This window comes from Dreissena polymorpha, chromosome 8 (assembly GCF_020536995.1).
Source record: "Dreissena polymorpha isolate Duluth1 chromosome 8, UMN_Dpol_1.0, whole genome shotgun sequence".
Taxonomy (NCBI): domain Eukaryota; kingdom Metazoa; phylum Mollusca; class Bivalvia; order Myida; family Dreissenidae; genus Dreissena; species Dreissena polymorpha.
The window spans coordinates 106,795,837-106,823,132 of NC_068362.1; the positions used below are offsets into that span (position 1 = coordinate 106,795,837).

A 27,296-nucleotide genomic window follows, 5' to 3' on the forward strand; every position below is an offset into this window, starting at 1 on the left:
AGCATTTATCTGAAGTTTTTTTTAATGTTTAGAAGAGAAAAAGAGATCATTCTGTACCATTTTACCAAATAAATGTAAATGAATATGTGTTATATATAAATTAAAGTGAATGTTTATATGTATATTACGTTTTGTAATCGGGATGATTGGATTGTGTTCTGTTGTTGATAAAAAACGGAGATAACTTTTAAATAAACGTTTTCTAACATACACTGCATACAAACGAAAACTTTATTCCGATTAATTGATTAGATTACCATTTTATCACGACTGTGCGACGAGATTTGACCCAGAACATTGTGAAAACGTTATCACAAATATGCATGTTCATTTGGAACGGCAGATTGGGTTACTAATAAAGTGTTATTTGAATGTAGACGACCATGTGTTATCAATATTGATGTCCTCGTTTTTCATCGCCTTAGGTAAGTGAGTTAACAATATTAAATTGAAATACATTAAAAATATTACATTCTAAAGAGTTTTTTTATGATCATTAAATAATTGTAAGAACTTAATGATGATCGATTAGTATTTACATTTGTAATCGCATACCATATCTGGAATAGGCATACCTGAAAGGAAAAAGGTTCTTGTGTTTGCAAACATTCAATATCGCAAAGTTTTCCGATTGATTTTCAAAGATGAAAGTAAATGTAGAAATACTGACTCACTTAAAGGTGTAGTACTATTATAGGAGCTAAATTAAACAAAGTACTTTTGCATTGACAGGGTCAATGTCGTAGCCCCAGATTCATGTATTTTCTGTGGTTATCGTGTTTTACATTTTCCGTATTTCCAATTGTAACAGTATCCAGATTAAGTTTGCAAATCCAGATTATTTGCAAACTTATTTTTTTTATTTATTGAACAATTGTTATGAAATTTTGCATATTTGTAGGGGGCATTGAGTACATACATATAATTGAAAAAAAAGAGTAAAAATGTTTTTGGAAAGTAGAGTTATTTGATGATAAAGTTGCCATCCCCCGTTGGATCCCAACGGGGTTTTGGCTCCCCCGTTAAGAATTGCAATTTTCCAACGGGAGATTTTTCCAGACGGGAGAATTTTACCTATATTTTACAAAAAATGTAATTTAAATATTATGCTTTGTTTTCTGTTTCAATGTTTACAAATACACATGTTTAAGTTATAATTGTAAGAAATATGTACTTTAATAAGAAAATAAAGTGTTTGTAGATTTTCTTCCCCCGTGGGGTTTTGACGGGGGATCCCGTGAAACTCCCATATCCATTAAACTCCAACGGGGTTTTCACGGGGGACCCCGGCAAACTCCCATTTAAATTAAACTCCAATGGGAGTTTGACGGGGGATCCCCGTCTAACTCCAATTTATAAAGAACTCCAATGGGTGTTTGACCAGAGAAGGGAGGGGGGATCTGACTTCAATAAACAGTTGATACCCATTGCAATACATTCTATTGTATAAAGAGTAAAAGACACCAAACTTTATTAAATAATTGATGTTTTAATTTTAAGGTGTCAGAATCAATTTATAATTTTTGAATTTTCTTAACTCGGTACGTTACGTTGAATAAAATATCTTTTTGAAAGAGATTAGACCCACATATTGCTATTTCTGGAAAGATGAATTTAAAACGTTCTATAATTTTGAAAGACTGTATAAATAATAAAGTGACTTATCTCGAAAATATATTACATTTACCTTTTGATAATCCAAACGTTGCTTTTATCCATTTTTGTGATGATAAATACAATCCAGAAAGACAATAACATTGGAAACATACTTATTGTCATTCGGAATTGTATTAGTGTGTTGTTTATTCCCGTTTAACAGTTTTTGAAGTTTTTTGCTCGAAATTTTGGGTCCGTCTATAATGCGTATATGACTCATTTTCGCGAATATGAACGAAACGAGCGAATATGATCGAATATTTGCAATATTGATGCTTTTTCTGCAATGTTTTTATCAACAAATTACAGTTTAATGTAAAATATAATTAAGACTGTTAACATAAATAGATCAATTCTCTAGCCATTATCATGTTTCGAACTCTAAAGTCATGTTCGCGAATATGAACATTGTTTTTAGGCTACACACAACCAACAATAACCACGACGACTCCACAATACAAGGTTTACAGTCAACTCGTACCTTAGTCAACTCGCACGGTAGTCAACTCGCACGTTGTTTGGTCAACTCGCACGGAAGTCAACTCGTACCTAAAAGTCAACTCGCACGGTAGTGAAACTTTTGATGTGTTGATGGGTTCTGAATGAGTTATTTATGCATAAACACAAATGAGAAATACTTTCAGAGTTTAGTTCAATACTTTTTATTGCAATATTTTCACAAAATAACACATTTTTTTTAACAAATTGTGTTTACACCAGGTTAAATTATCGGCACATTATAACAGACAGTAAAAGTACTTTTTAAAATATATTTTTTAAACTATTATTTTTATTAAAATATTTGAAACACACATTGTCAAAGCTTTATCATGTACACAAGTAGACATTCATCTATATACTTTTATTTTAATATTTATTTCAATATTTACATACAGTATCAAAGCTGTACAATATGTACACAAGTAGACATACATCTATATACTTTTATTTTAATATTTATTTCAATATTTACACACATTATCAAAGATTTACAATATGTACACTAATATTGTAATTTAATGAATAGGACATAAAGACTGATAGAACTATGAATTATTAAGAATTTAATATTTGTCATAAAACTATTAATGAAGATCCCGTTACCTATGGAAAACTTATTGCGCACACAATTATAAGTAAAAAACGTATAACAATAATGTTAACGTGAGTACAAATACGTATAGCTTAGTATCATATAAACCGAGTATATATGATTATCATACCTACATGTATTGAAACATTTTTGTACGCAAAGATTATTAATTTTACAATAATAATCAGTCATAATACAATTTTACAGAATCAAATGTGTATTTAATTAATAATTTAATAAAATTGCCCAGCATTATTAAAATTTGAACATGAGTTACAGTTCTACATTAATTAATTAAATATTAAATTGTAAAGCATGACAAATTAAAATATTTATTTAAGTATTCCATTCTACAGCCTTATTTCTAGGCAACCCCTATCAGTAATAGCCTTATCTACCCCTCGATTATCAGTACCCTCATCAGCTCTGAATGACTGACAGATTAGCTGTTTATTGTAATTTTAGGGGTGGGAAATAGGATATGGTGTTTTCAGGTATTGTTACTTTCTTGACTGATTAGGTGACATATGGTTTATTATTACAATTCCAAATTAACAATTAAAGTGATATTATGGGCATGTTTCACTGTTGAATTGAGCTGAACATAATTAACAGGTCAAAAGAGTTAGTTTAAATGTGGTTACTGACGAATTATCTGCAACTTATCTTGCTGCCAGTTGTTTATAAAAAGTATATATTATAATCGATATTTTACATGACTCACCCAGTCCTCTAATCCGAAATGATCCGTAAAACAAAAAAGTGTATTTGTGTCGTATGAACGAATCTGCACTAAAACTAGATTTAGATTCACTTCGTAAATCGAATCTTGTATGTCGTCAGTTGTCAAAACGAAACTACGGTTGATATTCAAATGCATTATTTTTCTCTTTCCGGGATATTGTTGTAGTATGTTGATGCTGCATTAACAAATATAAGTGTATATGAAGTGAAAACACCAAAAATAAACAACGGTTGCGATAGACACTACATAGACATATACGCTCTTTAGTCGTACCGAGCACATATCAGTGAAGGGGGAAAAATTACATATCTTTAGGGTATGGGTAACCTATGGTCTTTAAAAATCGATTAGGAATTTATAAAAGGTATTTCTTGTGTTAGGTTTAAGAAAGAATGTCTCAAAATATTGTTTAAAAAAAAACATTGAAACTAGCGACAGCTCCCTTGCAAGGATATTTTGGATCTCCAAAAAGGAGGTTTTTGCGAAGGTCAATATTTCACGCTGCAGAAACAGAACAGAACTTTAAAGGTAAATTGTGAAAAATCTAAAGACTTGTAGGTAAATAAGCACAGCACATGGTTGAAATTAATGAGTAATGTAGCCAAAACTAGAATTGCATTCTGTTTGAATGTACTTTGCATACCATGAAATGGGTAAAATTTCTCAATTTTTCATTAAAAAGTAGGTGGGTGGGGGAAAGGGTGTCAGACAATTCACCCCCAAGACAATTCATCCCCTGGACAATTCACTCCAGAATTTGATTTCCTTGGACAATACACCCCCAAGACAATTCACTGCCATATTTTTTATATCATATTGTATTGTCATTTGCTTTTGTCATATTTAAAAATAAGTTGTGAACAGATGTTTGGGGTTATAATTTTGACTTTGTAGCACAATTTTGATGTGAAGATAATAAATGTAGTATGTAAATGAAAGATGAAATAGTGTTTTTTGTCAAATGCAATCCAACCAATGTTATTTTTCTATAAACTGTGTTACAACAATTAAAATTGAAACAAATTAAGTATTTTGTATTTATAATATTTGTGCATTGGATTTAAATAACAGTCTGCGAAATAAGCGCACGCCCGTTGGCCTGGGCGTGTAAATTATAGCTCGGGCCTATTAAAATTGCCATATTGTACGCCCGTCGGGCCAGTAGAAATTCCGTGTATCAATATTGTTTCATTTTTAAGTGTGATAAAAGTCATTATTTTGTGAGTACTTCTCGAAGATTTCCGACAGAACTTCGTTCAACTTCGCCTAAAATACGAGATTTAAACGCGTTCCGATTGGTCCATACATTCAACGGTCATTTTCGAGGCGTAACACAGGCCACGTGGTGAACAATTTAGACTGGTTATTTACTAGTGGCACACGTCATGCTGATGTGTTTTTCTGCTGAAGTAAACTTATCGACGTACGCGGCTTGCATTTCCCGAATAAACATCGTTTTACTTTGTAACCTTGTTTGTGTGTTTATTTCCAAAGTTGTAAGTCCCTACGTGCATAAGGCTGCATAATGCTTAAATACGTAGCTGGAGTGAAGCCTGGCAAGAAACTGCCCACTTCTGATCGTAGTCAACAAATGACTATGAAAAATCACGGAAACGTGAATTTCAAGAAAAGTGGTAAAAAATCAGTGATGAAGAAGAAACTACTTCTGTAAGACAGAGTTTAATAAGCTACGCTTAAAAACACAGCATAAGAAAAAAGTCAACATGTATGATAAAAGTATGCCATCTATGCCTTCACTTGTCAAGTAAACTTCTGGAAAATAACTATCAGGTTGCTTGTTTTACAGGATATGGTTTCTGACTAAGAGGATCTCCAGGATTGCAGTGATGATTAGATGAACGAAGAAGTTGTTTATCACATGTTAAATACTTATAATTAATAAAGGACATAATTACATTGACTTGTTATATTGTGTTGCAATTGTTTTTGCAATAGGCTTTACAGTTAACATACCCTGGATACAATTTTACTTTTAATAGATTAACTGCTATTGAAAGATGAAACCCTTTATCAGGGTGTATATTTTAACAAATTTACTTTGGGCTAGTAATTTTGCTGCTGGGCTACTTGTCTTTACCATTCCAGTAGCCCGAATGGCTAGTGGATAAAATGAACTATCGTGAAGACTGAAATAATATTATTAGGTTAACTGCTATTTTATTATTTGAGAACTTTGTCAAATATTGAAGTTGATTAATTAGTTTCATTTAATTTTTAGAATTTTACATTATGACAATTACTTATTTATTCATGTTAGATGGGATAATTAATTTAATAAAATATTATGGTTTAATTGATAAGAAAACCTTAATTAAAGAAAGGAAAGTTAATCTAGTTGGAAGCGTGCTATTAATGGGTATTACAATCAAGCAACAACAACAACATAACCTTTATTAAGCTCAAATCACAAATATTGTGACACATGAGTATACAGTGACAATGCATCTTTTACAAAGAGTTATTAACAATTGTGACATGGTGTTAAACTTTACATAGAAAATAGAAAAGAGAAAGAGAAGTGGAGATGAAAAAAGATATGAGACATACATTTGAATTGAGTGGGGGAATGATGATGTTGACCTGAGAAATAAACATTTTTTATTCCTTTGGCCTGAATAACCTGTTTGTTTACATGGATTACTGATGCAGACTATAGTTATGGTTTTTCCATTCGGTTCTATTTAAAACCCGGTGAATTTGATTGGTTAATTTATTTTTGTCTGCAGCGCTTCGCTGATCTGTTTGTAAACCCTGGAATTAGGTCAGAAATGTGCGTATTGTTTGTGTTTTCACTGTTTCCTCTGTAGAATAATCGTGGAGAGTGTTTCATTTATAGATCGCATATTAACTAAACTTTCAAAAGTGACGTATAGATTTACATTTTGTAGACCGAAATTGTCTGTTAATGTAATTCTACTTAGGATTAATTGGTGTGTTTAAATTAAGTAATGATCAAATGTGAAGTGACCCATTCACGTGACATATGAATGACAGATGTTGTGTCAGGCCAGATTAACCATGCCCATGTTTGTCCTGTGTTAGTGACCATGTGATTCGTAAGTAAAGGACTTTATGTTATTGTTTCAGCAAGTAGCTTTATATAATCATGTACTAAATTGTGTCGATTTGACCTGCAGTAGTGAGATTGCATGACAAAAAGTACTTTACTGTACATGTATTTGTGAAGTTGTGTAAGTTTACACATGGCACATGAAATCAATGGTGAAAGGCATGGATGGGTGATGGAGAGGGGGGATGAGTAGAAGTGCTGCAATAAGTAATAAGTGTCAAGTGTCATTGATTAAAAAACATATTCCAGCAAGGTTAACAATAAGCTTGAGATACAAACATACATGTACATTGCATATAATTTGGCTAGTGCAAGGTTTAAAATATAAATCACAATTTGCTAACAACATTTATGAGTAAATCAGTAATTTCAAATTTGTGACATTGATATTTGTTGCCAGATTGAAAAAACATGCGTAAAAATATTTTAAACATGCGTAGTGAATGAAGTTAGGTATTCAACATGAACTATGATGTAGTAATACCAATATGTAAGATGATTAATTCATCTTATAAAATATTAATTGATTGATTGAGACGAAATGCAAAAAGTACTGCATTAGACATGATTTTGTTCTCTATATAAATAAATTTATCAACGTGTTAGCGTTTAAAGTAATATTTTTTGTGGATATGAATTAGTCTTATGAGGTTTAATTGTTGAAATACATAAAAGATAACAAACATAATTTAACATATACACCAAGTTAAACTTATCAGCGGGTTAATGTTTGAAATAATACTTATATGAATTTACATAATTTTTTTAAATCCTTTAAGGACCTTGTTGTCAACAATTCTTTAAATTTTAGCGTATTTGTTCTACAGTAGTAGTATTTTTTATAAACTTCCTTCTATGTTCATTAAAAAAGGGACATATAAGCATGTAGTGAAATTCATCCGCCACATCTCTGCATGTACAATGAGGGCATGTTCTCTCATTTATGTCTTGATTGGTCCATCTACCTGTCTCATTTGGGAAAAAGTGATTACCAGTTTTAAGTTTAATAAATAAAGATGATTCATATTTAGTTAGTGTGATTAAATATTTCTCTAATTCAATCTTATCCTTAAATATTGAATAGTTTAAGCCTTTTGTTGAGTTTTGAAGTGAGGTATGCCAGGTTTGCTGGTATTGATTAAGTAATATGCCCTTTATAGTGTACTTTATATTTTTATTTTGGATTTGATCTTGATTTAGCCATATGTAATTTCTGCCAGTTTGTGTGAAGATTTTTTTTACATAATTTATCCATTTAGATTCAAAGTTAGGAAGGTTTAACATGTATTTATATATGAGATATGCTAATTTATCCGGTTTCCCAGTTATTAATATATTCCAGTATGCAATCATTCTGCATTTTATAGTGAGATCTATGAGGTATCTTCCGAATTCTGCGTATATCATATAAAGTGGGGAGCTTTTTCTTAGATTGAAAATTTTTCTCAGAAATTCATTGTGTATTTTCTCTAGTAAATCAATGCTTTCATAGCCCCAAACCTCTGCTGAATATGTTAATATTGGCAGGATAGTGTTATCAAAAAGTTTTAATATCAGATATATTGGTAAATTAAGGTTATTAATTCTTGAATAGAGTAGGTGCATTGCTTTCCTTGCTTGTTGTGCAAGATGTTTCTTTGCAGTTAGGAAGCTACCAGATTTTGCTAAAAAAACACCTAGATATTTGTATGAGTTAACAATTTCTAGAGACGTGTTGTCTATTTTAAAAGAGAAGTTTCTATTTTGCCTTGATCCGAAAATAATTACTTTTGTTTTATCCTTATTTATATTTAACTTCCATGTTTTACAGTAATCAGCAAAGTCATTCAGACAGTTTTGTAGTGTTTGGGCATTTTCAGCAATTAAGACTGTGTCGTCTGCATATAATAGTACAATTATTTTGAGAAAAGTAGCAATATCGTTTTCTGGATTTGTAAGTTCTGTACCATGGTGGCCTTTAGATTCAAAGTAATTCCCAAGGTCATTTAGGAAAAGGGAAAAGAGGATGGGCGATAAATTTTCTCCCTGACGCACGCCGCAGTTACATGAGAAAAATGGGGAGTTTTGAGTTCCATTAGAGTTACATGATGGTACATGATAAGCATTCACACACCTGACAAGGCTTTATCAAAGTGTCAACACAGATAAACAAAGACTTCAGTTACACACATTGACAAATAATTATGTTGGGCTGGGCAATTCTAAGACCTGGTATTGTATTAAAAAATTCCATTGTTGTTCACCTGATATTTTGATTATTATTTTTATTTAACTGCCTATAAACAAAAGTGTTTCATTAAAAGAATTATTATTTTTATTCTTATTATCCATTAAGTTGTTGGATTTTCTCTCATTGAAGGATTAGTGATAGAAGTTGTGTTTTGTAATGTTGTGTATTGAAACATATTTTAGTCTGCAATTATCAGTATTCATTTCAAAGCCAGTATAAAATTCACACCATTTTATGTTATAATTTTTTTAAATGCTACTTATACACGAATACCTCATGATTTATTAAATCTACTATAATACCACTAGTATGCTCCTCTTAAAAATGTTTTGAAATGTAATGTACTTTTTACAGAAATTGTACTCAATTCAAGTCCACTTCAATCATACAGTATGTTAACTCATTCCATACTACAGCCTTATCTCTAAGCAACCCCAATCAGTAATAGCCTTATCTACCATTAGATAATCAGTACCCTCATCAGCTCTAAATGCCTGACAGATTATCTGTTTATTGATACCTTTATGGGTGTAAAAAAGGTTGTTTTTTAGGTGTTGTTACTTTGTTGACTGATTATGTGACAAATATTTTATTATTATATTTCCCATTTAAAAATAAATATAGTAATTTTATAAAAATTTCGAAATCTTGCATAACTTATCAAATAAAACAATTAGATTATTTCCAAATAATGTATCCAATACCATTATTATTTATTTATACACTTTTTACAAATATAAACTGTTTTAATGAATAAAATCAATCTTAAATAAAACATAAACACATAATAAATTATTTAATGACATAAAAACAATAATAAGATATTGTTAATAAAACACCGTATTATGTGAATTGGGAATAAGACATCAATTTGGGATTAAATTGTGTTTTATCAAAAGTGCATAATATGCAGTTTTATATGTTGCATTTATCTAGTTTTACAAATTATAATTAAAACATATACTTGCATATATAATAGCATCATTTAAATTGATTTTACTTCAAAACTTGATTTTTTATTAATTTAAACAAAAAATCCTCATGAAATGAAACTGTGTCCATGCCGCGCATGGACACGGTTTCAAAATACACTTTAAATGAAACAAATTCAATCACTGTTAATGAAAAAGTCATGGAAAATTTCTTATTAAGCTTAAATTATAGATAATGTATTACAAAAATATATGTAGATCATGAAATGAATAGTTTTGTTTGAGAAAATCACCAAAATGATGTCCATGATTCCCAGTTTGATGTCTTATTCCCAATTCACATAATAGAGTGTTATAATAAGATATTGTTAATAACAAAAACAAACATCAATAGATTAAAAGCACAGTTATGTTTCAATTGCAAGTAATTTTATGAAAAAAAGAAAGAAATTCTGAGAACATCTTAATATGCTTTTATTAGAACTTCATAAAAATAAAAAAGAATACAAATAACTATCCTTAGAAAACAGATATTTGTAATTACTAAATCCTAAACAAACAGCAAAAGATCCAAAAAAATTGTCTAGGGAGCAGGGGTGAATTGTCTAGGGGGTGAATTGTCTCCTCGGGGTGAATTGTCTTGGGGGTGAATTGTCTCGCTTCCGGGGGGAAGATCAAGGGCAATAGTTTCACAAGTGAAGAAGCTGGCCTTGTCTTTGGTTTTATTTTCAATGCATGTTGCCTTAGCGCTATGTTATGACACTGACACAAATAGGCGTTCTTGTGTCACTTTCTGTTTTGATGAAATGGATTTGACTGTTTGCTGCCTTTCGGAACTTGAAATTTGGGCAAAAATATATCCCCTTCCCCCTTAACCCTTTGCATGCTGGGAAATTTGTCGTCTGCTAAAATGTTGTCTGCTGAATTTCTAAAATTAGCATTTTCTTTGATTTTTTTCAAAGAATACTATCAGAATAGCAAACAGTTTGGATCCTGATGAGACACCACGTTTTGCATAGGCCTTTAAAATTCGGTTCCTGCACTGAAAGGGTTAATGAATGTTATCCACTTTTATAATTGATTTTTTGTTGTTGGTATTGAATGTATTTACTACAACAAAAATTTTGTTGGTCAAATGTTGAAAAAAATCCATTAATTGAACAATGATGAAATTATTCACATACTTAAGTGCAATTCAGTGTCGTTACAGTACTGTAGATTTCGTCTGTGTGGTTAATCAAGTGTATCTACTGTAGATTATTTTAAATTTATTGAACATCATTTTTCACACCTGAGGATGTTTACGTCTGCTGCATCTTTTAGGCTTGAAAGCCACAGGTTGTGAACAAATGTCTGCATGTGTGCATATATTTTATTTCTTAGTTCCTTCCTCACCTGAATAATTACATGACAGTGTGTGATGATGAATATGTATTATCATGTTTATGACAATGTGTTGACCTGGAGCTCCTGCAGTTAAGACTCAAAATGTGGGAAGAATTTTCAATATTAAGAGCTTAATTCTATGCATTAATCTCTGACTCACTGAAAAACATATTTTAAAGTTGACATGGTCATGTGCCATGTGGATCAACCAGAGTACCTAATTTAAGCTCCACCTATATTGTATTGTCACCACCGAAACAATTTACATGGACCCTGGTCTCAGAATGGAAATCGAATACTGGTTGCTGGTGTGACTGCACCAAATTGGCCTTTATTATCAGGCGATCAATTACTTGAAAATGAAAATCTACGGTGGAAACTTTTTCGCAGTATAATTATTATTAATATTTATTATTGTTACGGTTACATGTAAGTTGTGTCAATACCATCAGTGAATTCGTAGAAATATGGGATATTACGTAACCAAATGCATTGATGGTGTGTACATCACAATTTCAGCAAGAAAAGATTTTTCAGATACCAAATAGACAATTTTATGTGTTAAGTTTCTTTTTGATAAATTAATGCAGTTGTTTTTTACTAACAATATAATATCACCACTATTGAATGCCCATAATCTATGAGCTGTTAGTTTGTTAGTTTCCATTTTTATTTAAGTCATTTATTAATATAAAAAATCCAAATAGTGCCTTATGCCCTCTTAAATACATGCATCCAGTCTTATCTTATTTTGTCACCTTAGACCCCTAGAGAGCACAGTCACCCACGGTTTATTAGATTACAATCAGTAACACAGTAACTGATAAGCTGAAGGACACACTCCACACAAATATCTTATTATCTCCAGGTCAAACAATCTTGAGATTTGAGGGTTTTTTATTAATTTTAAATGAATACGAAATAAGTTGTTTTTTTATTGAGGAAAACAAGTATTATAATAATTGATTTAAACAATGTGTTGGCATGGTAAATCTGGAATACGGACAAAACCCCTCCCGGATAAAAACCCTCCCGTCTTTTTCATAGGGGGCGGACGAAAACCCTCCCATGAATAAACATGGGCGGACAAAAACCCTCCCATGAAAAAAACGGGGGAGGACAAAAACCCTCCCATGAAAAAACGGGACCAGACAAAAACCCTCCCGTAAAACAAACACTTAGTGTTGCATTCATTAATCCGATAAAATTACCCATTGTGTGTATTGTGTATTGTGTTTTCAGGGGTGTGATATTGAAAGGATATGTGTATCCATTAAATGTAAACATACCGCTTTCTAATGTGCATATATGTCCGATAATCCAATATAATAACAACATCAATTAACACATAAAATGAGGCCATTTATAAAAAAGTGAATTTAAATTAAGATTGAATGCAATACGATACAGTGCTCATTCATGCAAAAAACGTGCTTTCCGGGAAGTTTCTGAAAACTTTGCGAAAATGAAAGTAAAATTCTGTTAACAACTAACAATTCGTTAGCATGTAAATAATTTGTATTAATTACTTATTTAATTTAGCTTTGACTGTAACGTTTTCAATTGCATTTTTGCAGACAATATATAAATCATACTGTATTGTCAAATATGTCAATGATTCGGTAATTTAGGCCCAATAATCAGCTAATCATTACAATTAACTAGTTAATGGCATACAATAATATGTATCAAAATAGCAAACTGTGAATCTGCAACTGCGGACAAAAACCCTCCCGTGAAAGCAATTAAACACCGACAGATGTAATTGCTTCACACATTGTTGCATTCATAATCCGCAAAATTTACTCAAAATAGCAAACTGTGAATCTGCAACTTCTTTTAGTTTTTAAGTACAATGTAGTTTTATTACAGAATCAATTAAAAGCAATTAAACGCCGACAAATGTATTTGCTTCACACAATGTTGCTTTCATTAATCCGAAAAAATCACTCAATGCTGACAACATTTGTTCAAAATATCATACTGTGAATCGGCAACATATAAAAAGCAATTTGTTTGTGTAAAGGCACACAAGTGTCTACATTGTTGGTTTTTGTTTATCAATTGATTATGCTTATTTGTCAATGTATGTAACATCATACTGGCTAGACTTCATAATACTTGTTATAAAACGAAATAAAGAATGTCTTGGGAAGCCTTAATTTCACAAAGACAATATTATCAGTTTTAAATACATAGTTTTATTTGTTTGTAATATTACTGGCAATCTTCTTAGTTTTTTACTACAAATCCTTACTTTTTGTTTATCCCTTTACCCCTTAGATACTAAGTAGTATTTTGACGCATTTGTAGTCACTTAGAAAGTTATATTTAATTCAAGACCTTTATTACTAGATCCAAGTTTTAAAGGCTTCATTTCCAACCCTTAGATACTGATGAGCAGCAAACAGCATAAAACCTGAACAGCCTGCGTTTTATTCACAGGCTGTTCTGAAGTTATACTGTTTGCACATAGCCACTTCCACTTTGCTTTTGTGTGGGAAAGGGTTAAACAAGTGTTATATTTTTATGCTGCCCGAAATAAAATTTTGGCGGAGCATATAGTGGCCAGTTTGTCCTTCCTTCCTTCCTTCCTTACTTCTTTCCGTCACACTTTTGTTACGGTTTCTCATAGCGCCTTCAACACTTTACCGATCTCTTTCATATTTGGCATGTAGGTACCTTGCATGGACCTCTACCTTTTGATGAGGTTTGAGGTCACTGGGTTCAAGGTCAAGGTCACCGAGGCTAATAATAGATTTTCTGTCACGCTTTTGTTACAGTTTCTCATAGGGCCTTCACTACTTTACGGATCTCTTTCATATTTGGCATGTCTAAGGTACCTTGCATGGACCTCTACCTTTTGATGTGGTTTTAGGTCACTGGGTTCAAGGTCAAGGTCACAGAGGCCTAATAATAGATTTTCTGTCACGCTTTTGTTACAGTTTCTTATAGGGCCTTCACTACTTTACTGATCTCTTTCATATTTGGCATGTAGGTACCTTGCATGGACCTCTACCTTTTGATGAGGTTTGAGGTCACTGGGTTCAAGGTCAAGGTCACCGAGGCTTATAATAGATTTTCCGTCACGCTTTTGTTACAGTTTCTCATAGGGCCATCCGCCTTAACTACTTTACCGATCTCTTTCATATTTGGCATGTAGGTACCTTGCATGGACCTCTACCTTTTGATGAGTTTTTAGGTCACTGGGGTAAATGTCAAGGTCACCGAGGCTAATTATATATTTTTCTGTCACACTTTTGTTACAGTTGTTCTTAGCGCCTTCAATATTTTACTGATCTCTTACATATTTGGCATGCAGGTACCTTACATATATAGACCTACCTTTTGATGACGCTTGATGTCATTTGAGGTCAAGGTCACCGAGGCTAATAATAGATTTTTTTTAGGTGGTTATTAACACATAGATTGACAAAGCGCATCATCGGGGAGCATCCATCGTTTTCAACGATACTTGTTGTTAGGAGTTTACTAAGGAGTTATAATGCTAGGGTCAAAAATGATTGAAAAAGTACCAAACAAATATTTGTGCAAATGGGGTGTCACTGGGCCAATTGTTGTACTGCTCATTTGACACTTTACAGTAAAACTTGTTGTTCAATGTCATAAGTTGGCAGTCATTTAGTCCAGCCCAAAAAGGGACCTTTTACACAATTCAATATTCAGACTCATAATTTAAGATTCAATGTGACAGACTTTCAATTGATTTAAGGGCTTCTAAATGCTCACACCTCACATCAAAGATGATAAATAGTCTCTGGAAAAAACACAATGGGATTTCAATCAGGCAACATTCATTTTAATTTGTTCCCAGCATTTCATAAGCACTTTTTATATTGATCATTAAATTGTTCATCATAATCCATAAATAAACATTTAAAATGTATTTACAATTTCTTTTGAACATTCTGAGAATCTCCAAATGCTTTGTGACACTATTTCCAATATTCTATCAGAAATTGTGTTTTTGTTTTGTCTCTTTTTAATTCACCCTAGGGTGTGATGAAGATACAAAAAAGTATGTCAAGGGAAGCTCTGATTTTCTCATTAATTATTTCAAGATAAAAGAGTTGTACATTTCATGCAAATTAAATATGCTTCAAAACATTAAGGGTATTGCACATGCTTGATAATAGTTTCTTTGTTTCTCACATCACTGAAGCACAAGCTGCTATCTACTGTTGTGCAAATCTCAAATTTTAAATCTAACTTTCATTTTTACCTGAAGTATTTAGTACAAATACCATTTCATAATTATTTGATGAGTTGATAAAACTTTTTACCTGAGAAATGGGGTTATATTTTCAATAAGTTGCCAGTAGCAGACATGGGGTAATCATAATTGTTAATCTGTTATCATCATGATTATTAATTGATTACTTTTTTCATTACTCATGGATTGATCATTAATTATAGCTTTTGTTTTACTTAAATAATAATTTTATAGATTACCACTACAAGAGGTCATTACTCATTATTATTTTATGATTATGATTACTTTTGACCAAAAAGCAGAATCAATTTCAATTCATGAAGACAAATGACACATTAACAACATCAGATACTTGCCAACTTATCACGTAGTTAATTACTCAAGTGGTGTAGATCTCTGATAGCTCTCGGTCCAAGGGGTATTTCAAGGGATTAAGTCTGAACAATAGTTCTTATTTGGAACTTGCCTACAACTGGTTTTTTGGCTAATTTACATGAGTTACAAATAAAATTGACCTAGATCCACGGGAATGCGTATTGTTATTCCCCCTACAGGTGAAAATGGAGGGGACTTATGGTTTTTGCTCTGTCTGTCAGTCTGAGTCAGTCACACTTTTCTGGATCCTGTGATAACTTTAAAAGTTCTTCATATTTTTTCATGAAACTTGAAATTATGGATAGATGGCAATATGGAGATTATGCACGTCATTTCATTTTGTTCCTACGTCAAAAATTCTGGTTGCTATGGCAACAAATAGATTAGAAATATTGCTGAAAATAGTGGATCCTGCGATAATTTTAAAAGTTCTACATATTTTTTCATGAAACTTGAAACATGGATAGAAGGCAACATGGAGATTATGCATGTAAATTCATTGTGTTCCAATGTCAATAATTCTGATTGGTATGGCAACAAATAGACTAGAAATATTGCTGAAAATGGTGGAGTTTCATCGGTATTGGACTTATATTGCTTGGAAATAGTCTTGTTCAAACTAAGCAAGTACGGTACCAGAATATTCATGTGACACTAGGGTCATAATGGTAAAAAGTTTATTGTACCTAACGATTAGTGGAGTTCCGAATACAGTCTATTGCATTGATGATCTGCATTTATGCAAAAAAATAAGTGTTGGAGCTTAATTAGGTGTGGGAACAGTTAAGTAATCAGTCAAATAATTGATTTCATGACAATTTTAGTGAACCATGTTAACCAATGTATACAAGTTACATTTTGAAAAAGCAATTCATGCAACTTCTGCACCAGTGGAGAGACTCTGGCATTTTCTTTCCTTTCTGATAGAAGTTGAATGAGTGACCGCACTTTTCAAATGCCCATGAACATCAAATGCAATAATCGTGCAGTACTATGCATCTTTCTTTTTTGTGCAAGTTAATAGGATAAGAATTAAGGGTGTCACGGTACTGTGTGGGACGGTATATCGTAATAGTCTCCTCTCAGTACAGTGCATGATACGCCTTCGAGTGCGTATGGTACGGTACAGCATTTTTCATATGCGCCAACGCGCCAAGTAAACTTTTAATGTTTGGATGTTGTTACAATACGCGGCAAGAAAGATTCCATTGGCGCAATCAATAAAATATGTGGCACAGTAATTGGATCAATGTTAACGGAAATTCTCCCAATATCATCTCATATCACATTTTAAATGACAAATTTTGTAATCATGAATTTAAAATAAAATTACATTTTTTACAAATTAAAGAAATGAATGTATGTAGAGGTCTTTAAATAAAATTGAAAAAATGGTTTAAAATGGTTTGTATGTTGTTTCCATCTGACAATACGTATCCCGGTACATATTGTATCGTACACACTGTACCGCGATACGTATAGTAATGAAGGGGAGCGTATCGTGACACCCGTAATAAGAATAGGATTTTTTTTTATAGATGAACAGTGGTTGATAAAGGGTCTAGAAGCCTAAATATTTTTAAATGCATGAATTAATACATCTGTAATCAATTTGATCACTTTGGTTGAGATTACCAATTAATAATATATCAATGAAAAAAAACATTAATCATGTTAAAAAATAAGTTAAAATCATTAATTTCATTGATTTTTTTTCGAGTAATTGACCACATGTCTGCCCAGTTGCAACTGAGAGTAACATTCTTTTGTGACATAGACATTTTGCTTCACCTCATTATAAGAGCTATCACACTGCAGTTTATAAATTAACTGATAAGATAAGCTATTGGGGGACATAACCGACCCCAGTAGACAGATTATCTCCAGAGCCAATTAAATATGCAGGTTTTGTTTTTTGCTATAATTAGCACATGCTTAACAGTTACATGTATATGTTTCAATTGTACTTTCTTGTGGAAGCTGTCTAAGCCAGCTTTTCACCTTACCTGACCTTTGTAAGACAGACTGTCCAATCAAATTTACTGCGGCTAGACACAAATAAAGACACTTCATTTATTTCATTGGCTGATTTGAGCGATATATATATATGGTATGTCAATAAAAGATTCTTATTGTGTTTTCAACAATATCATGAAAATATTATTTTTGATTATTTCACCATATTGACATTGCCAAATGTGTGGGGAATGCTTGCAAAAAAATAATAATGTTATAATATATTATACATTTTGGGAAGTAATTTAAGTATTTCTTTGCATCAATAGAAAATAACATAAAACTAGAAATGGCGCGGCAGAGGCCGACGCGTATCCCCACGCCGAATGTTTGACCTAGGTGCCCTTGTCAAAAAATAACCCACTTTCATACCAAAACACACTTAAACCAACATAAAACTGTGTTTTTTCTGAGTTTTTCTTAGCAGAAGTTGGTTTTTGCTAATAAAAGTGAGTTTTATGTGCGCTAAACTGTGCTTAACTGAGTTTAAAGTTAGTTATTTTAAGAAGATGTGTGTTTAAGCGAGTTTTTTTCTGTAAGAAGTCGGTTTTTTGTGTGTCAAAAGTGAGCCTTTTTATTTATGAGTTGGTTTATGTGTGTTTAAGTGTGTCTTTTTGTTTTATAAGCGAGTCTTTTACAACAGAAGTTGGTCTTTTTATAAACAGAAGTGGGTTTAAGCGAGTTTAACTTGGTCTTTTTGTAAAAAAGTTGAGAGCTGCAACGAGGCTTAAAGACTCACTTTAACACACTTTTCAACAAGTTGGTCTTTTGTTTATTAATATAACTCATCAATGAAACAATAATTCTTCAACTGGGTCTTTGTTTGATGTTTTTAGCCATAAATAAAACAAGTCAATTGTAAAGGGGCTTTTTTTACAGCTTGTTTGCCATTGTCCCTATTGTACATTTGTGTGCTCCCCATAATTTTTAGGGAATATTGGATGAAAATGGCTCTTTCAGAACATCACAGGTTCACAGATGGACAACAAGTTTCACTGACAAAAACTATAACAATGGTCAAGCTTAGTTTTATACATGAAAATGAAAGAGTTTGTGTTTCACTTTGAATTTTTATCTTTATGTTTGTTTTTATTAACAATATCTTATGATTGTTTTATGTCTTAATTTTTTATTTTTAAAAATAAATCTCATATGATTGTTTATATTTGTTTAAAACAGTATTTACTTGTTAAATCTGCATATTTAAATAATTATGGTATTGGAAACATTATTTTGGAAATAATCTATTTATTTTTGTACATAAGTTATGCAAGATTTTGATATTTGCATATGATACCATCATATCCATTTTCTTAATTTGCAATAAAATAATAAAATGCCAAACATGACCTGTGTTACATAAACTGTCAACAAAATAACAAGACAATACCTAAAAACACCCTTATTTCACACCACTAACAATAAACAGATAACAATCTGTCAGGCATTCAGAGCTAAACAGGGTACTGATTAAGGGGCAGATAAGGCTACTGATGGGGTTTGCCTAGAGATAAGGCTGTGTGGAATAAGATATAAGGCTTTTGATTGGCTATTGCACTGAGGAAGTTATCTTTTTGAAAAAAAACAACTTTTGAAAAACAAGCTGGTGTCAGCAATTGAATATTGAGCTAAATTTAATTCAGCAACATTAATATAAAGAAGTGAAAGACTTATAATGGTAGTGTAAAATGTCTTGAAATTCTGTCAGCATGAAGTATTGTGTGATGAAAACAATGTGTTTTTTACTGCAATGTGGAAATCAATAATAAGTTGGTTGGAAAGGGGTTGAACTGCCTGTTGTTGTTTTTGGAATACTGAAGAACAGTTTTAACAGGTTTGTATTGTCATTTCTTCACCCCTTTTTTATTTAGTTTATTGAATTAATTATGATCATTATCATATTTATGTATTGTCACTGGGAAATGTAAATGGATAAGTTATTGTATTGCAATTTAAAGGATAAACAACACATTTTGAAGCAAAAATAGATAAACTTACTCATGAAATAGTGTAAATGTTGTGTACAGTGAATAATTATGGTTGTGTTTCATGGTTATTGTCATCTAAAATTTTATTTATATCTATTTCTGGTTATTACTGAACGGATTTCTTTCCCTCATACTTAATTAGAACTTATATATTTTAATTTTGAAGGTTAAACTCTTGCCACAAGGCAAAATTGACATCGATGGGAAGATCCTTTGGAAAGAATGTGCATCATCGCCTGCCTGATATATGGACTTTTAAACCTGGTTTTTACCCTGCACAAGCTGGCAAACTTGAGGGGAACAAGAGTGGGAAAACCTCGCCCTGTCCTTGACCAAGAAAGCTCGATTTGTTGAGAGGTAAACTATACAGGTTATTGCATTTACAATGCCACCAGACCACACAGCCAAATGAGACCACGCATCTTGGTACATTTTCAAACTGCATTTTCTACCAAACCCAATTTCTTTTAATAATTGATGAAAAGTGCTAAGTCACATGTGATCACGGGATTAAAATTTCAAAAATAAACAAACAAAAACAACAAGCAAATAACTTAAATTTATTATTATTAAAGCAACAAGATTACCATAACAGCAATATTTCATAGTTAAGTGGAACGAAAACATAACCAATCAACATGTTTGAAGAATGCCTTGCCCTTTTGAAAGTGATATGGTATTAATCCTTTGCAGATCAACTGGCATAAGAGATGCTCAAGAGGAGAAGGACACAAGCAGCATCAATGGTACAACTACATGTCGCTCCAGCGCCCGCTTTCCAGGTCCCTCCACCCGCCAAGATCAGGTCTAGGTCCCTGCACTGGCTGCTTTCCAGGTCCCCTAGCAGTCAAGGTCTCTCCAGTCGCTGCTGTGCAGGTCCCAACACTGTATGCCGTCAAGGTCCCTCCATAAGCTGAAATCCAGGTTCCTCATTCCACTGCGATTCAGGTACCTCCAACAGCTGAGATCCAGGTCTCTGCAGCAGCTGCGGTCTAAATACTCCACCCGCAGTGGTCCATTGCGGTCAACCTTTTGCTTCAAAATCTTCCATAAATGTCTATTATTGTATAATGTATTGTAAAAATAATCTGTTTTTATTAATTTGCGGTGTACTATTTTTGTCATATAAACATAATTTTCGTACACATTGTGTTTTTTTCCCTTTTAACCACATGGGGCTTATAATGAACTGTTGTAATTGCTTCACAAAAACCATTTTTTCTAGAACATATCAGTCCAAAATTATTTTTTTTCACACTGCAAAATCCCACAAAAAACCTACTTTCTTAAAAAAACTCACTAAAACACTGTTAAAACCCACAAAAATCAACTTACCCAAACCCACAAATTGCTTTTGTTTTTTTCACAGATAAAATACTGTTAATAACTAGGTTTAAAGCGAGTTAAAAGCATGTTTTCACTGTGAAAAAATCTAACAAAGGCGTGCTTTCAGCTCACTTTTCGCTCACTTAAAAACCGTGTTTAGCCTGCTTATAGCTCACATAAAAAACACACTTTTTACCCACTTAAAACCAACTCCACAGACAGATGTTGGTCTAAGCATGTTTAAAAAACCTCACAAAAGCAACTTGTAGAAAATCATACTCAATTTAAACCCACTTAAGATGGTTAAAAAACCCACTATGTTGGTTTAAAGCGAGTTAAACCAAGATTTAACTCAGAAAAAACCAAGTCGGTAAGCTAAAAAACCCAGTCGGTAAGCTAAAAGCGTGTCTGAAAAACCCGCTTTTAGCACAGTGCAAATACCGCAGAGTTAAACACAGATGCCTGAAAAAAACTCACTTTAAACCCACTTAAGACGGTTAAAAAAACCACTATGTTGGCTTTAAGCGAGTTAAACCAAGATTCAACTCAGATAAAACCAAGTCGGTAATCAAAAAGTGTGTTTAAAAGACTCGCTTTTAGCTCGGTGCCAATACCGCAGGGTTAAACCCAGTTTAAAACTGGGTTATAACCGTATTTTGCTCACTTTTTTGACAAGGGTGTGCCCCATGGTTGGTAATGGGGCCATGCATAGCTGAGATTGACCGTATTGTCATAAGAGAAGTTCAGTATCAATTAGAAGTGAATTGGTGAAGAAATGAAGAAGTTATAGTAAAAGGCAATTTTGGGTGGGTGTGGTCTATGTGGGCGGGGCCCCAGGGTTGGTAATGGGGCCATGCATAGTTGAGATTGACCGTATTGTCATAGGAGAGGTTCAGTATCAATTTGATGTGAATCGGTGTAGAAATGAAGAAATTATAGTAAAAGGCAATTTTGGGTGGGTGTGGTCTATGTGGGCGGGCGCCCCAGGGTTGGTAATGGGGCCATGCATAGTTGAGATTGACTGTATTGTCATAAGAGAAGTTCAATATCAATTTGAAGTGAATCGGTGTAGAAATGAAGAAATTATAGTAAAGGCAATTTTGGGTGGGTGTGGTCTATGTGGGTGGGGCCCCAGGGTTGGTTATGGGGCCATGCATAGTTGAGATTGACCCTAATGTCATAAGAGAAGTTCAGTATCAATTTGAAGTGAATCCGTGTAGAAATGAAAAAAATATAGTAAATGAAATTTTTTGGTGGGTGTGGCCTATGTGGGCGGGCGCCCCAGGGTTGGGATTGGGGCCATGCATAGTTGAGATTGACCCTAATGTCATAACAAAAGTTCAGTATCAATTTGAAGTGAATCCGTGTAGAAATTAAAAAATTATAGTAAATGGAAATTTTTGGTGGGTGTGGCCTATGTGGGCGGGGCGCCCCAGGGTTGGGAATGGGGCCATGCATGGTTGAGATTGACCGTATTGTCATAAGAGAGGTCCAGTATCAATTTGAAGTGAATCGGTGTAGAAATAAAGAAGTAAATGTAAAATAACCTAAAAAAATGAGTGATAATTTCTGACGCTGCCCCACCCCAACCGCTATAACTTTTGACCCAGGGGTCAGATCAAAATTCCAAATAGTGCAGGGTCGCACATATGCTCATAGCTACCATGTGTGTAAGTTTCAAGGTTCTAGTGCTTTTAGTGTAGGAGGAGATAGTGGCCAGGACGGACGGACAGACGGACGGACGGACGGACGGCGGAGATAACCACAATATCCCCACCTTTTTTTCAAAAAGCGTGGGGATAATAATGACCACTTATACATTAAAATTATTGTAATCCGAACAAGATGTAGCCCCCCCCCCCCTCCCTAGCAATTGCTGTGAGGGGTAACAAACACCTAGACATTAAACCCGGTGGGGGGGGGTGTTCCGCTGAGACTTGCGAAATGTGACCCATTTTTATACTGGAACTCTGATAAAGTAGACCCATTTTGATACAAGATTTTTTTTAAAGCATACCCATTTGTATACGACAACATTGAGAATGTGGACCCATTTCAATACAAGAAGTTTTATTAACTGGACCCATTTAAATACTAGAATTTGATAAAGTGGACACATTTCATACTTGAATTTTAATTTCTGTCATATCAATACAGTATACTTATTGAATTTGCTATTATATCTTTCCCGCTACTGAAATTTACTTTTTGATACCCATTTATATGGTGTGCGGTAAAAATGCCAGAGGTAAAAATGCCAGCATTAAAAATGCCAGAGGTAAATTGGTAAAAATGCCACAGGTAAAAATGCCATAGGTAAAAATGCCAGACGTTATATAGTAAAACAGATTTTTGAGCAATATTTTTTAAGGATATTGAGTATTGTACGGAAACATTTTTTTTTTAATTGAACATGTTGTTAATGGTTGGGAATTTGTGTTTCTTTGATGAATCGGTCATTAAAGAAAACTTGTTAAATTCATTGTAAAAGGATATTGAGTATTGTACGGATACATTTTTTTAATTAAACATGTTGTTTGAGAATAATGTGTCAGTAATACATGTTATTTTATATTGTATTCTAAAGATTCACATGCTTTTTTTAAGAAATGAAAGATTCAAATGTGTCTTATTCATATTGTTTCTGTGTCTTAAATGTGTCTTATTTATATGTGACTACGTGCTTATTTTTTGAAGAAATGAAAGATTCATATGTGTCATATTTGTATTTTATCCATGTCTTAAATGTGTCTTATTTAAGACTACATGCTATACCGCCAGTGCGATGCAATAGATCTTATTTCTTAATCTCCACTTTCACACTTAGCGCTGTCTTTAATAAGGCTACCTCTATTTCAAGGACAGATTACTGAAAACTAAATAAAAAGTACAACGGTGATGTTGATCCATGTTGATGTTGATTCTAGCTAGATCATATTTAAGTAAATAATATTAGTTCGGAATTATACAGTTGCGTATGCTATGCTTAGAATATATAGACATTTATTAACATTTATTAACTGTACTGATATCCACATCAAATAATGATTTTACCTGTATTATTTGCCATTGAACGCGTATTTAAAATAATAATGGTAAATAAAACGGACGCTTGCAATAATTGTCATTAACTTTTTCAAACGGTATAAATATAAGACAATGGTAGAGCGTTTACTATTTATTGAAGTTTTTTTAAGGTACACAACAATTTAGCAATAAATGAAATCAGTTATTTTGGCAGTAAATCCAATTTTTCCAGTACAGTAGCCAGGTGCCTGTGTATTGAGCTAATAAGATAGTGATCAACACAGCAGGTTGCTAATACACAGTGTAGACTTCCCCTGACTTTGATTCGAGCACAATAAATCCCAATATTATAAAATTAACAGAACAGAACAGCGAGTTTATTTGTGACATAAGCATATACAGCTAAACATCAAACTACCATAATAATAAATACACAATACAAATGCATCAAAATAACACCAAAAATATGTTTATGCATTTTGTACAAATATATGACTTGTGAGAATGTATGATGTAAGAGAAAGCTCTTTCTGTTTTAACAAAGTTAAGTGAATTTTTAAAATCCGCAATTGATAAAGAAAAAAATACAGTTAGATGTTATGTACAAAATTTTAGTTGTGGGGGGAAAATTTACTCTCTAAAAAATCTTTATATTATCTGCTCTAAGTTTAAATGCTGTAATTAGCAAGACGTATCAATACATGCCTCATTTAATAATCAATCTATAATATATTATGCATTTATATATAAGCAAATGTCTGATTTCAATAGTTTTATGGTTTCCCATATTAATGCCCCCTTCAAAGAAGAGGGGGTAGATTTTTTGTACATGTCGGTCAGTCCGTCCGTCCACCGAATGGTGATGTATATCATTTGATGTATATCAAAGTTATAATGGCAGACACAGTATGGTGCCAGATAAGAGATTAGCCCTCCCCAATTAAATCAACTTTTTATAATAATTTAAACATTTATAATTTGACTTCATTCTCATTCACAATCTTACTTTGTGTAAATTAGTATAAATAATGGTTTGTTTATTTTGTGTAGTTAAAATCATCGAAGAATGTGCTTAATTAAAAAAGTGCTTCAGTTTTATAAGTTAAGGAAAGTTTTAATAAATTGATCATTTAATATATGATTTAATTTATAAATTTAGTTTTGAAACAAGAGTCATTTAATAATTAAGATAAGAATTTAATTAATAATTTAATTTTAATCCATTGATCAAGGAATATTAAATCTAAGAATTTAATTTAAAACAGGAGCTTGTTGATCAATTTATAATACAGGAAGATAATTTAATAAGGTGTCTTAGCTCAGGTAATATTAAATACCACACAATACCTGGAAATAAGACAGCATTTTGTCTTATTACCAGTTATTGTGTGGTGTAAATGGTGGATTGGTTGTTTATTGTCTTTCTGTGTTCATTTGCTGAAATATGACAATGAATTTATAAAAATCAAGCTCATTCTATTACAAGAAAAGGAATTTTGTATAATGGAAGAGTTTTTAAGTTACAATATTCATGTAACACACATAAATCCTATTTTAAAGGTAACTGGCCGTCAACTGCAGTAGTCTGTTATATCTTATGGAGAAATTGCCATTATTACATTATGCAGTAACAAGTCAACTAAACAGCCTGAATGTTGTTGGGTTAAAATGGTTAAAATGCTGATAGAAAGAAAAAGAATTCACATATGAAACATTATAAATTGCATGCTTATGTGCCTTCTTTATAAATTCCATGAGGCCTTTATATTTTATGCCCCCGGTAGGGTGGCATATAGCAGTTGAACTGTCAGTATGTCAGTCTGTCCGTTCGTCCGAAAAAAAAATTAACGTTGGCCATAACTTTTGCAATATTGAAGATAGCAACTTGATATTTGGCATGCATGTGTATCTCATGAATCCGCACATTTGAGTGGTGGAAGTTCAAGGTCAAGGTCATTCTTCAAGGTCAAAGGTCAAATTGCGGCGCAGTAGGGGGCATTGTGTTTCTGATGAACACATCTCTTGTTTTATCTAAATTGAGAATAGCATATGATACATTTTATATTATTTGGTGTTCATCTGATATGCTCATTTGTATTTTCAGTTTGGCCATGCCCAGGAGGGAGTGACTGAGTTATGGGGTGCAGAAGAAGCACAAGCCATCTCGACATGATGAATCATCCCCAACAGCGCTTGAGGATGGTTTCCTGCTCAATGAGGATGAATCCATAACTGAGAACTGAGGATGATACTTCTCTCAACACTGCATTGTATGAAGACAAAGCAACTCAGTGTGGTTAGTCATCGTCAACAACAGAACCAGACTAAGCTGACGTTGGAGACTGTCAAGTTGAGATCACTGTGCCTATCAGGGTTGAGTGTTACATACTGAACGAAGTGATCCAAAGCAATTTATTGTCAATACGCACGCTAGAGACCTGGACATTCGCTTTTTACATTCAGATCAAAGCATGGCAAAACATATTTAAGGATGAAAGTATGTGTTAATGAAGCAGGACACACTACTGAACATGTTCATGGTTAGGAAGTTGCCCAGAACCATTTTTTGTGGGAACAAATTTCTAGTGATTATCTTTTTGCCCTTTAGCTCACCTGAGCACAATGTGCTAATGGTGAGCTTTTTTGATCACCTTTTGGCAGTCGTGGAGTGCGTGTTGTGTGGCGTCAACATTTGCCTTGTAAACAATCTTGAGGCCACATTAATTGTCCAAACTTCATGAAATTTGGTCAGAACATTTTTCCAAATGAAATCTTGGACAAGTTAAAAAATTGTTCCGGTTTATTGTCCGTCATCATGAAACTTGGTCAGAAGATTTGTCAAAATGATATCTTGGGCAAGTTCAAAAATGGTTCCGGTTGGTTCAAAAACATGGGCACCAGGGGGTGGGGCATTTTTCCTTATATGTCTATATATAGCTATAGAAAAACCTGGAATCCGGACAATTGCTCCTACAGACAATCGCTCCTACGCTAAATTTGACAGGGCGGACGGTCGCTCCTACGATGTTTTGACAGGGCGGACAGTCGCTCCTATGATGTTTTGACAGGGCGGACAGTCGCTCCTACGATGTTTTGACAGGGCGGACAGTCGCTCCTACATTATTTTGCCAACCCGGACAATCGCTCCTACATTATTTTGTCAACCCGGACAGTCGCTCCTACATTATTTTGACTCC

General features: G+C 33.0%; 2 long non-coding RNA genes across 2 annotated transcripts in view; both read left to right on the forward strand.

Moving 5' to 3' along the window:
• Positions 1–343: 343 nt before the first annotated feature.
• LOC127843233 (uncharacterized) overlaps positions 344–27,296 on the forward strand; it is a 39,992-nt gene continuing 13,039 nt past the window's right edge. The window contains exon 1 of the long non-coding RNA XR_008032151.1: positions 344–425. This is a non-coding gene — a long non-coding RNA (uncharacterized LOC127843233). The remainder of the gene's footprint in view (positions 426–27,296) is intronic.
• LOC127843227 (uncharacterized) lies at positions 3,797–26,973 on the forward strand. Its single transcript, XR_008032144.1, has 2 exons — positions 3,797–4,022; positions 26,204–26,973. It is a non-coding gene; the product is annotated as an uncharacterized LOC127843227 (long non-coding RNA).